Here is a 12,111-nt window from a genome sequence, read left to right as displayed (position 1 = left end):
TGCCCTCGCTGTTTCGCATCTGTAACTTCTGAGTCATGCTGGTTTGACAGGTCGTCTCTGATGTAATGTCGCCTTTGTTTAATCACTCTGTAACGCTTTAAAGCCCTTTTGTAAGAGAAACAGATGCTCCAATAATTAACACTCATCTGTGAGTGCGCTTGCTTGTATGATTAACTGGTCAACCAGCTGTGCTCACTCACTCTCTAACTAACTGGTTGTACAATCATTCACCAAGCACAAGCATCGGTGACTAATACTGTAACATTCCACCGGTTGCCTTTAGCTGAAGGATGCATTTACCAGATTTCCTGCACGTTGCATGTACGACAACACAAACATGATCTACAGAAGCTTTGTAACTGAAAAGGTTCACTTTTAGCAATACACACGCTAACAAGACGACACAGGCTAACGTCTTTAAAGAACTTGTGTAACCTCATTAGCGATATATATTTGCATCCCTTGTTGTAGATTTCTGTCATTTAAATACATTGTGGCCATTGGAACAGATTTGATTCCATTAGTGTCTGTTTGCGTGGACCGGCGCCTGGACCACAAGACGCTTCCCGGTCACGAGGAGCTGTGAACATTCTAATCATTAGGACTGCTGGTAGGCGGATTTTGCACAGCTGTGGTTTCCAGTCGTGCTGAGCTAAGCTAAGCTAGCTAGACCTGGGTATTGCTTCACAGGCCCATAGCGCATCACGCCTTCGCTTCTGAGAAGTTCTCAGGAGCGACACGATCCTTCGTTGGTTGTCACTCTTCAGAGACCTGCCAGTTTAGTTAATGCCAAGCTCTTCCTGTAATGTACCACCGAATAATCAGCATATTTGTTTGGGTGTTAACACGGTGGACGACAGGAGGGCTGCGTTTTCTAGTTACTGGCTGTTTTGTTGTCGTTGGGACATTTTGAAACAGGCCAGTGCTCAGTAACCACGTCCAGCGTGGCTAACAATAGCTTCCTGCGGATGAATACTTGTGTGTGTGTGTGTGGGTCACGTTGTTGCGTCTGTCTGCAACCACTGATCCAGAATGCCGGGCAGCAGAGCAGCAGGGGGGCCTCGAGGAGGCCGCTGACTCCGGATCACCACTTCCCATCATGCTGTTCAGTATGGCCACGTCTGCACGGGTGACTCAGCAAGACCTCGAATGGCATTTTCATGTCGCTGCTTTGCAACAAAGAAAGGAAAGCAACACAATGCTTCTGTGTGTGTGTGTGTGTGTGTGTGTGCATTGAAGAAGCCGGGCCGTCCCCACCAATCAGTGACCAGCTGTCTCTAATGGCCTCTAATGAAGACGGCGAGTGTCTTCCGTTTTCCTGCCCTCACGCAGTTCTATTTTTACGACCTCGTGCGCGTGCCGTTCTCACGCTCTCTCACAGAGTGACGGAGCTGCTGTTTTTTATTTCGCGCAGCATTCAGCCTCCGGGGCAAGAACAATGTGAGACGCGAGTCTGATTGCAGCGCTAACTGGGTGGAGAAATCCCTCTCTGCCCAATAAAACCCGACATGAAGTCATTTATAAAGTGTTGGAGCTGGAGCACACAGGGAACTGACCAGCATCGGTGCCGGTCTTATATAACAGGCCGCATACAGAGCCAGTGGGCCCCGGCCCTTGTGAAGCTGTCATCTGCTGGAGTAGTGAAACAATGGGAGTGAAGGGTGAGAGATAACGGCGTTCTACCCCTGCTGAGATAACACTGGGCTATATTTAGGGGCTTGTTTGGTGAATGCGTATGTGTGGTTAAGTGGCAGTGCACGCTGGGCACAGCTCAAAGATCCCAATTTCCACATTCGAATGCGAAAATCCCGTTCGAATGCACAGAGATGTCAAACAAAAAGCATTAGTGGGTGATTTAGTTTGTTCACGTCCACATAATGTGATGTTTACCTCACGCCGATCGGAGGGGGGATGGTGGCTCTGAGGTTGTGTTCACAATCGCGCACACGTCTGTTACTCAGTTACATTTGACCTTTTCCTAAAGCGACATTGTGGCCTTTGACCCCGTGCTGCAGGGCTGAAACAGACCCCTCATTAAACCACCTCCAGAGCTCGCCTGCAATGAAAACGGCTCCGGCCCGAGCGGCAGAATGACGACTCCTCACCGCAGTCTGGGGCCAGCTGATGCATTTCTAGGAGGAGCGATAGGGCTGCTAATTCCCCCCGTGCCCGTCTGGAGCATTTCTATACAGCAGCACACTACTGCTGCCTGTGTAAATATATAGAGGAGTCCTGTTTATCTGAGCAGAGAGGACAGATGTTACTGCTGGGAGCCCCACTGGTTAACTCGCGGCCCCATCGACGCCGCAGCACCCGTCCTGCCCCCCTCTCTTTTTAGCTCCTAAGGGGAATATCTGACCTCATAGCTGCTAAACGTTCCACTATGTTCACCCGCTAATCGCTGGCCTGATGGCAGAGTCAGTAGTGCACAGTGGCTTTCTTGAGCGAGCGCAGCTGTTCGCTGAGTGAAGCGAGTCGGAAAAGTGCGTGACCGACCGACCGGTCGGTGCACGTTGAGCTGGAGCTCATCACGAAGTAAAGGATCATTCCCAGTAGGATCATTGTCACGAGTGACCCCTTTCACATAACTGTCACATTGTAATTTGATTCATAGTTGTATTAAAACTTGTCTTCCGGTTGTTTTTTTGTTTATTTTCTGAGTAAAACGAAGCTGCACTCTGTCGATGTTCTGCACGTCGTCAGCAGGGTTTAGATCATAAATGTCGCGATGCGGTTCTCGGTGGACCCCAAAATGCAGAGACAGGAGACAAGATGGTCTTCAAAAGGTTTAATCCTCACAGCAGGATACACAAAAACACAAGGCGCTGGAAAAGGAGGAGACGACGGAGGTTGAGCTGGCTGGGCTGGCGTAGAGCACGGGAGAAGAGAGCCGGGAGCCACGAGTTGCAGCGGGTACGAGCGGGAATACTCTGGCACCGGAGTGACGAGCAGAGCCTGTCTTTATGGCACAAGTGATTAGGTGGGATGGGAACCAGGTGTGTCTCGTTCAGCACCAACCTCGCCCTCCGCCGTCTCCTACTGCCAGGGAAATGGAAGAACACAAAACAACAAGTATCAAAAATCACACCACGACAGTACCCCCCCCTCAACGGACGCCTCCTGGCGGCCTACCAGGCTTGTCGGGGAACTCCCGATAAAAGTCCCTCAACAAGTCCGGCCCCAAAATGAGCGAGCGGGACACCCACGACCGCGCCTCAGGACCGTAACCCTCCCAGTCCACGAGGTACTGATACCCCCGGCCGCGCCTGCGGACATCCAGCAGCCGCCGGACTGAGTAAGCAGGATGGTTGTCAACAAGCCGGGGGGGTGGCGGGGGTTCGGCCGGAGGGCACAGATCGCTGGTGGAGACAGGTTTCAATAGGGACACATGAAAAGCAGGGTGGATATGTAATTCCGGAGGCAATTTGAGTCTCATCACACTAGGATTGATCACTCTCTCAATCTCAAAAGGACCGATGTATCTGGGATCCAGTTTCTTACTCACGGTCTGGAGCGGGATGTCCCGAGAGGAGAGCCACACCTTCTGACCAGGCTGATATGGGGGCGCTGGGGAGCGATGTCGGTCCGCCAATCGCTGATTGCGAGCAGCAGTACGTCTGAGGGCCGCACCAGCCTCGCGCCATACCCGGCGGGCTCGCCGGAGATGTTCCTGGACAGAGGGGACTGCCACTTCGGTCTCCTGAATGGGGAAAAGGGGAGGTTGGAAACCCAGGGAAGCCATGAAAGGAGACATGCCTGTGGCGGAGCTGACCAGGGAGTTGTGAGAGTATTCCACCCAGCTTAAATGGGTGGACCAAGAGGCAGGGTGTTTAGCAGAGACACAACGGAGAGCTGACCCGAGGTCCTGATTGACCCGCTCCGTCTGGCCGTTGGTCTGAGGGTGGTACCCAGACGAAAGGCTGACCGACGCCCCTAACGCTTGGCAAAAGGCTTTCCAGACCCGAGAGGCGAACTGAGGACCCCGGTCCGACACAATATCCAGAGGAATGCCATGGAGTCTGAACACATGTAGGACGAGGAGGTTGGCAGTCTCTAGAGCCGAGGGGAGTTTGGGCAGAGGGACGAAGTGCACAGCCTTGGAGAAACGATCAACTATAGTAAGGATAACAGTGTTACCCTCCGAAGGTGGGAGTCCAGTAACAAAGTCTACTGCAATATGGGACCAGGGGCGGTGGGGAATCGGCAGTGGGCGAAGGAGGCCTGCGGGCGCTTGGTGGGAGGATTTGCTGCGAGCACAAACGGAGCAGGCTGAGACGAATTCCCTGGTGTCGGCTGCGATGGTAGGCCACCAGAAACGCTGCCGGAGGAGTGTGAGGGTCCGGTGAGAACCGGGATGACAGGCGATCTTTAAAGCATGTCCCCACTGGAGCACGGAGGACCTGGCCGTGGGCGGAACAAACAGCCGATCTTGGGGGCAGTCCTCCGGGGCGGGTTGGTCACGTAGTGCCTCCTGGACCAACTGTTCGACCTCCCACCTAGCTGCTCCTACCACACAGGAGGCAGGGAGGATGGTCTCCACGGGAAGGTCTTCCACAGGGGAGGAGAACTGGCGGGATAAGGCGTCTGGTTTTATGTTCCGCGACCCAGGACGGTAGGAGAGGGTGAACTGGAAGCGGCCTAGGAACAGGGCCCACCGAGCCTGGCGCGAGTTCAGACGACGGGCCGAGCGTAGGTAGGAGAGGTTCCTGTGATCGGTCCATACTAGGAACGGGTGTGTGGAACCCTCCAGCCAATGCCTCCACTCCTGGAGAGCGAGGACCACAGCCAGAAGCTCCCGGTTACCCACGTCATAGTTCTTCTCGGCTGGGGTCAGACGACGGGAGAAAAAGGCACAGGGGTGAGTTCGTTGATCGACAGGGGATCGCTGGGAGAGCACCGCTCCAACACCGGTGTCCGACGCGTCCACCTCCACGATGAACTGAAGAGAGGGATCTGGGTGAGAGAGCACAGGGGCTGAGGTAAACAAGTTCTTAAGACGTCTAAATGCAGTCTCGGCTGCCTGTGACCACAAAAAGGGGGTTTTGGAGGACGTCAGCTGGGTAAGTGGTCCTGATACCTGACTGTAGTTACGGATGAATCTCCTATAGAAATTAGCAAATCCCAGGAATCTCTGGAGTTGCTTCCTGGTGGAAGGGGATGGCCACTCTGCCACCGCTTGGACCTTGGCAGGGTCCGCCTTCAGCTGTCCCTTTTCCACCACAAAACCGAGGAAGCTGACAGAGGTGACATGAAACTCACACTTTTCGGCCTTTACAAATAATCTGTTTTCCAGCAGTCTTCTCAACACCAGCCTTACGTGCTGCACGTGTTCCTCCAGGTCTCTGGAAAAAATCAAAATGTCATCCAAGTATACAAACACGAGACGATTGAGCATATCCCTAAGCACATCGTTGATGAGGGCTTGAAAAACTGCGGGGGCATTGGTCAGTCCAAAAGGCATGACCAGATATTCAAAATGGCCGAGTGGTGTGTTAAAGGCAGTTTTCCATTCGTCCCCCTCCTTGATTCTGACGAGGTGGTATGCGTTACGAAGATCCAGCTTTGAGAACACTGTAGCATGATGCAGGGGGCCAAAAGCGGAATCGATCAGGGGGAGCGGGTACTTGTTTTTAACAGTAATGTCATTAAGGCCCCTGAAGTCAATACACGGCCGCAAGGTCTTATCTTTCTTTTCCACAAAAAAGAAACCCGCCCCCACCGGCGAGGCGGAGGGGCGAATGAGGCCCGACGCTAATGAGTCTGTAATGTACTGCTCCATGGATTCTCCTTCGGGTTTAGATAAATTGTACAGTTTCCTGGAGGGAAGGGGGGAGCCGGGGAGTAACTCAATGGAGCAGTCATAAGGACGGTGAGGAGGGAGAGACAGTGCACGGTCCTTGCTGAAAACCTCCTGGAGGTCGTGATAGGCGGAAGGGACGTTGGACAAATCAATGGTCTCAGACGGGCTTGGCAGTGAGGGGGTACTGAAAGGGATAGCCGAATGTAGACAATGGGAATGACAGAAAATGCTCCAATTGGTGATGGTCGAGTTAGACCAGTCAATATGGGGGTTGTGCAATCTTAACCAGGGGAGACCTAGGACCAGAGGGCAGGTGGGCGAGGGAATGACAAAAAAAGATATGATCTCCTGATGGTTACCAGAGAAAACTGACTGCATGCCCCTAACTCACCCGAATACCTGTCTGGGGTGGGGATGTGAGGTTCACGGACAGGGCTGGGAAGCGGGGCTGAGGGCGCTGCTGCTGCCGCGGCCGAAACCAGTGGATCTCCGGTGGGGGCCAACGAGGGGATCCGGGTGACTACTTGATCCAGACGACTACCGAGCTGGGTGACCCCGGAGGAGAGTTTCTGGAGCGTTTCCATGATTTCGTGGATTACTTGCTCGTGTTGTCCAACTCGGGTGCCTTGCATGGATAATGCCTGCCGTAGTTTGTCGGTCTCTGCGGGGTCCATGACTGGCCAGAGTATTCTGTCGCGATGCGGTTCTCGGTGGACCCCAAAATGCAGAGACAGGAGACAAGATGGTCTTCAAAAGGTTTAATCCTCACAGCAGGATACACAAAAACACAAGGCGCTGGAAAAGGAGGAGACGACGGAGGTTGAGCTGGCTGGGCTGGCGTAGAGCACGGGAGAAGAGAGCCGGGAGCCACGAGTTGCAGCGGGTACGAGCGGGAATACTCTGGCACCGGAGTGACGAGCAGAGCCTGTCTTTATGGCACAAGTGATTAGGTGGGATGGGAACCAGGTGTGTCTCGTTCAGCACCAACCTCGCCCTCCGCCGTCTCCTACTGCCAGGGAAATGGAAGAACACAAAACAACAAGTATCAAAAATCACACCACGACAATAAACTCACATCTCGCTCTGCAGGTTTGACCTTTTACGGCCACTTTAAACGTAGTCCTGCTGTGCTCTGACACGGCATTAACCTCAGAAATGACTCATTCAGCTGCATGTTCCACCGGGGGCTGCGTTTAATATTAATTAGTGAAATGACTGAGTCAATGCCGCTGAAATGACTTGATCACGCGTTGTTTTTCATGTCTGTTGAGGTGCACTAGATGTCCCTGTTTTACCCTCAATGAGCTTTGCCCCACTAACTAATTAAATTTGCTTTAAAGGTCTGAAACTCACTGCTGATTTTTCAAAATGAAAACAGTCTTCTCACAAAAAAGTAAACCATAATAATAACCATCGTTAATAATTAATTAAATACTTAATAATTCAAATTGAATTGGTGGAGTCAACCACACTTTATTAGGTAGTGATTTAGATCAACAAACAATTACGTTATTGTAAATTAGCTTATATTTGATGAGATAAGGCCTCACGTGCAAACAATAACTTATAATACAAAAATCCTTATTATTTTAGGTGATCAACTTGGTGAGATGTAAATCTGAATTATTTTTTTTATCCCATTTACCTTCGGACTGCCCCCTAAAAATAAGCACATTAATTAAAGCAATTATTGGTGAACATTATTTCTCCGCATGCGTGTTCAGCATTTACAATGTTTATGGTGTTGTGCGAAATGATCCGTGTCACCCATAACGTGGTCGTTGGTTTTGCAGTTGATCGCCTGCAGGCCAGCGAGCTCTTTGGATGATTTACCTCCTCCGTGGACTTTTCCACCAGACGCAGTTAGAACATGGAATATCTGTTTGCTTTATCTCTCGCTGCTCTTCTCTGCGCTGCCAGACCCGTTTGAGTTCCCCTGTGTGGTTTAATGGACGCTGAGCTCGGCCTTGACCTAAACAAATGGGGTTTAGGTTCTGGGAGTGTTGCTATTAATATCCCGTCAGTCTTTTGGCAGCGGACAGCTGATACTTAAAGAGGGGGGGGGGCGGGAGCGGGATGGGAGGGAGCTGCCGGCCTGCCTGGTGCACGGGGGGGGGGGTCAGCAGCTTTAATAGATCAGCAATCTGCAATTACACAGCAGCCTTTCCAGTGGGACGGCTCGCTTCAGCCACGTTGGAGTTGTTGCTCCAGTCTTGTCCAGTCAGTGTGATTTGGATCCATTACCAGTGATCGTTTGGCAGTTGTGGGTTCCTGCATTCCTGGCATTTGGGATACGATTGCGATCCCGGCTGTAATTCAGATGGATGTCCCTTGTCTAAGAATGTGACCTCCTGATGACAGGTACAAATATATTCATGGTTTTATCGCACCCTAAAGCCTCATTTGCCATCCTCACAGGCGGTTTGTTGTTTTTCCATGCCAGCCTCCCTCCCTGGGATCGTTCTGCCCGCCGTATTATGTAAATCCCCCGGGAGGCACGATGCAAACATTCCTGGTGATTTAGCCGAGGCGATAAAAATAAAGTCCCTCAAATGATTGTTGCACAAGTCTCTTTTTTTGCAAGAAAAGGCTTGCAGGTGCAGGAAGAACTTTCCTCCATCATGCTATCGTTACTGAAAACGGGGTGGGGGTGGGCGGGGGGGGGGGGGGGTTGTGTTCCCTGCTTTCTCGGTACTCTATTCCCGTCGTCCAACGGAGCCCCGAGCCAGATGGAAGGGCGGCGTTCCACCGCGCGCCGCTCCAACCCAAACATCTGCCTGGCCGCGGCCGAGGCCTCCTCGGCTGAGAGGAAACACAGGCCCGCTCTGTGCGAGGCCGTTAACAAATGGTTCCTCTGTTTGATCGGGAAGAGCTGCGACGCACCGCAGGTGGGAGACGATGTGTGGCTCTCGGAAGTGGTCCAAGGAAGGAGCGTCCGTGGCCTCGTCCAAGGGGGGTCTGAGGGGACGTTTTTGAAGCTTCTCGGGTTGTGTGAGTGGTGGTCAGCACACCCGATGCTAGACCCTCCAAGGAATCTTCGGGTATCCGTAGCAGGTCACTCGTGGTCACAAAGCAGAGGTGTGTTGTGTTCCCCTTCGGCCACAGGGAGCATTTTCAGCTTCTCTCGCGTTTTGGGTTTTTACGACCAGCAGATTCGGCTTCCACCAACCTCTTTTCCAGAAGCAGCAGTCGGCTGTATTCAGAGAACAAGTCTCTTTAACCGTACAGCACCTGCTCGGCGGGGACTTTTTTTAGGACTCGCAAAGCAATCCGAGCATCCTCCGCCGCCAGCCGGCGTCTTTGTCGCTTACTGGATTCCCAGAAAGAACAAATGATCCCGTTGCGACGAACCACCCTGGGTGCAAAACACACACCTTCCATCAAACCCAAATATTCAAAAACCTAAAACGTCCGGCATCAGCCACCAAAAGAGCCTCGAGGACCTCACACCTTGTGGAAGAACATTGATTGACGGATGAACGGCTCCGGAGGTCTGCGAACGGACACAACAGTCGTATTATTGCCGTGTGGGTTTCAGCCAATTGGCCTGTTTGCATCTACTTTTGGGGGCACGATGGAGACAATGTCCAAAACCGAGGAGGGGAAATATTTTAACGAGCATCACAACGATAATCATGGTGAACTAGGCGCGTGAGGGGCGAGCTTTGGGAGTTATAATGTAACACTCAGGGACTCACGGAAGCTGCGGTTGCGTGTGTTTTTACGGAGGTTGGTTTGAGGTCCGTGTGAGCGGCTGCAGACGCTCGGTGGCTCCGACGTACCAGGCAGCCACAATGAAAAGAATGTGCTGTTATTAGTGGAAAAGCTCCTGTTATGTGGATTAATCTACAGCTTCGACTTTGATCTCCTCTCTGAGCGACTTTGGAGGGCCATTTCTCACACACACACACACACACACACACACACACACACACACACACACACACACACACACACACACAGAGCGAGTGATTCAAATAACGTCCATCATGAGTCAGATAATCGAGGTTTAAAGGAAAATTTCCAGAAAATGTATTTTTTTACTTTGAAATTTAATGTAGATTTTGTGTCAAAATAAAGGCAATTAAAATGTACTTGTTGGTGTGTGTGTGTGTGTGTGTGAGTGTGTGTGTGTTTTGTAATTCAGGGCTTATCGACATCGAACAAAAATCTCTGAATAATAACACACTTTTCCAAGCTTTTAATAAGAGTTAAGCTTGTAATGTAGCTGCTCTATTATACCCCAATCTCATGTGGGGGCCAACAAATTATTTTGTCGCTAATTCAGATTTAGTGATTTAATGATTTAGTGATTAGCGATGAATTAGTTTAAAACAAGACAACCACGTTGACGCAGTTCTAAACCAGCAGTCAAATGGAAAGAGGATCAACAAAAGCACTGAACTAGTATAATTGTTGGCTAATTTAGGGAAGATATATTTATATATATAACATTATATAACATTAACTTAAAGCGAAACTGTGAATCTCAGTGTTACATATAAATTGTTGTATGGGTGCTTTGGCGTTGTACACCATCACAATGGTCGTGCGTATTTAAGTCAAGTCAAAGGATTACCTGAATTCCACCAAAGTCCACAGTGGAGACATTTGCTGTTGCCATGGTTACCGGACATGGAGACATCGGCAGCTCACTCGGAGCGCCGCGGCAGGGATGACGCGCACAATCCGCAGGGTCGCGGTGACCCGGAGTCACTCTCTGAGTTCTAAAACGGTCACGACGCGGTGAGTTTGGGACGCAACCGCTGTGTGCGTCTTTCTCGCATCATCGAAACGCACACTCAGACCGCTCCTCAGCCTGTCGTGCGTCCAGTTTCAGCATACTAGACGTGGTATTTGCAACTGGAGACAATTTAGCCCCTGGAGGACGGGGCCGGGGGCGAGGACGGGGGGGGGGGGTTGCCTGTGCGTGTTTGTGTGTCTGAGTTGACCTCCTGTGACCTGCAGAGACCCAGACTCCGACACATCTGTGCCAACAGTGTCCGGTCTCAGGGTGGAACTCTAACGCAGGAGTCACGGTGTTCTCACAACGCGGCGCGCGTCCGTGTGTTTGTGCGTCTGAACCCGTCGCAGTGGGAAGCTTCAGGCTGTTCCTGTTGTGCATTGCGTAACCCTGTTTGCACCAAACCTGTGAACCTTTAGAGCCTCGCCGGTCATCCGACCCGGTCAGGCCGCGGCCTTTTAAAGGGCTGCAGGAGGTGCTCGTCTCCTTAAGGCTGGTGCTCCGGGATACCTACCAGCACACAGGGCCTTGTGTTCGAGTCCATGCCACTCAAACAGACCGCTAATGCACCCAAAGGCTTTCGGACGAGCCTCTAGCGTTGATTTAAAGGAAGTGAGAGGAAGTTTGTTCCAGGCGAACGCCGCATAAGTGCAGAAAAAACTGTGCTCTAACCTCAAAAAGACCATCAAACGGCGATTAAAGTGTTCAATCTGACCGGTGGTCACAGTTCGTACTTAAATGAGTACAAATACTAAAAGTGCTGCACTCAGAGAAGCTCTGTAAGTGAGTGTAAACACTCCCACATGATGGCCCGCGTTTGTTTTTCTAGTGCACCTCCCGCTGTTGGCTTTGGAAACAAAGGCCTACGTGGAGCACTGACTCTGGAAATAGCCCGTACCTTTGACCTATTTAGAGAGACGACTCTTTTTTTTTTTTTTTCCCCCGGAGAAACCGGTAGAAGCTTCAAATCCGCGCGGCCTTGGGCTCCCGTACAGCGTGTGCAGGCTCATGTTGGGGCTTGGCAGGCTTGCGCTTGTGCATAAGCCGGCTGTCAGACACGTCCGCGGGAGTTGTGCGCTTAAATGAAAAGCTGGTTTTCAAATAAAGTACCGTCTCTCTCTCCCCCCGACTGGATCCTCTTCTCATGGCCTTCGCCTTATCTGCTGCGAGTGCGGAAACCCGACGTCGACATTCACAGGGGTCAGAAGAAGAGTCGTGGCTGCCACCGAAAATTAAAAAAAACAAAAACACACTAATGCCTCAAATTCACTAAATGGTTCAGCTGGACTCGGCCTCCCTCACTAGATGGGAATGGAACATATGCTGCAGGCCGCAGTAATGTGCACAGTGTAGCGCTGCAGTGGTGAAACCAGATGGATGGATGACTCTCACCACTGTGTCACAGAGAGGACACCACCACCCCCCCCCCCCTTCTTGAAGCATTAAAGTCAGGTATTGAACACGCTGCAAAAAACGTCTAGAAGCCTAGAAGCCAAGAAAGTGGTGAAAATTTAAATGAAAACTTCAGAAGACTAGTAGCGCATTAAAATATATATATATATATATA

This window comes from Gasterosteus aculeatus, chromosome 10, assembly GCF_964276395.1.
Source record: "Gasterosteus aculeatus chromosome 10, fGasAcu3.hap1.1, whole genome shotgun sequence".
Taxonomy (NCBI): Eukaryota; Metazoa; Chordata; class Actinopteri; order Perciformes; family Gasterosteidae; genus Gasterosteus; species Gasterosteus aculeatus.
Note: the sequence above shows the minus strand (reverse complement) of the source record.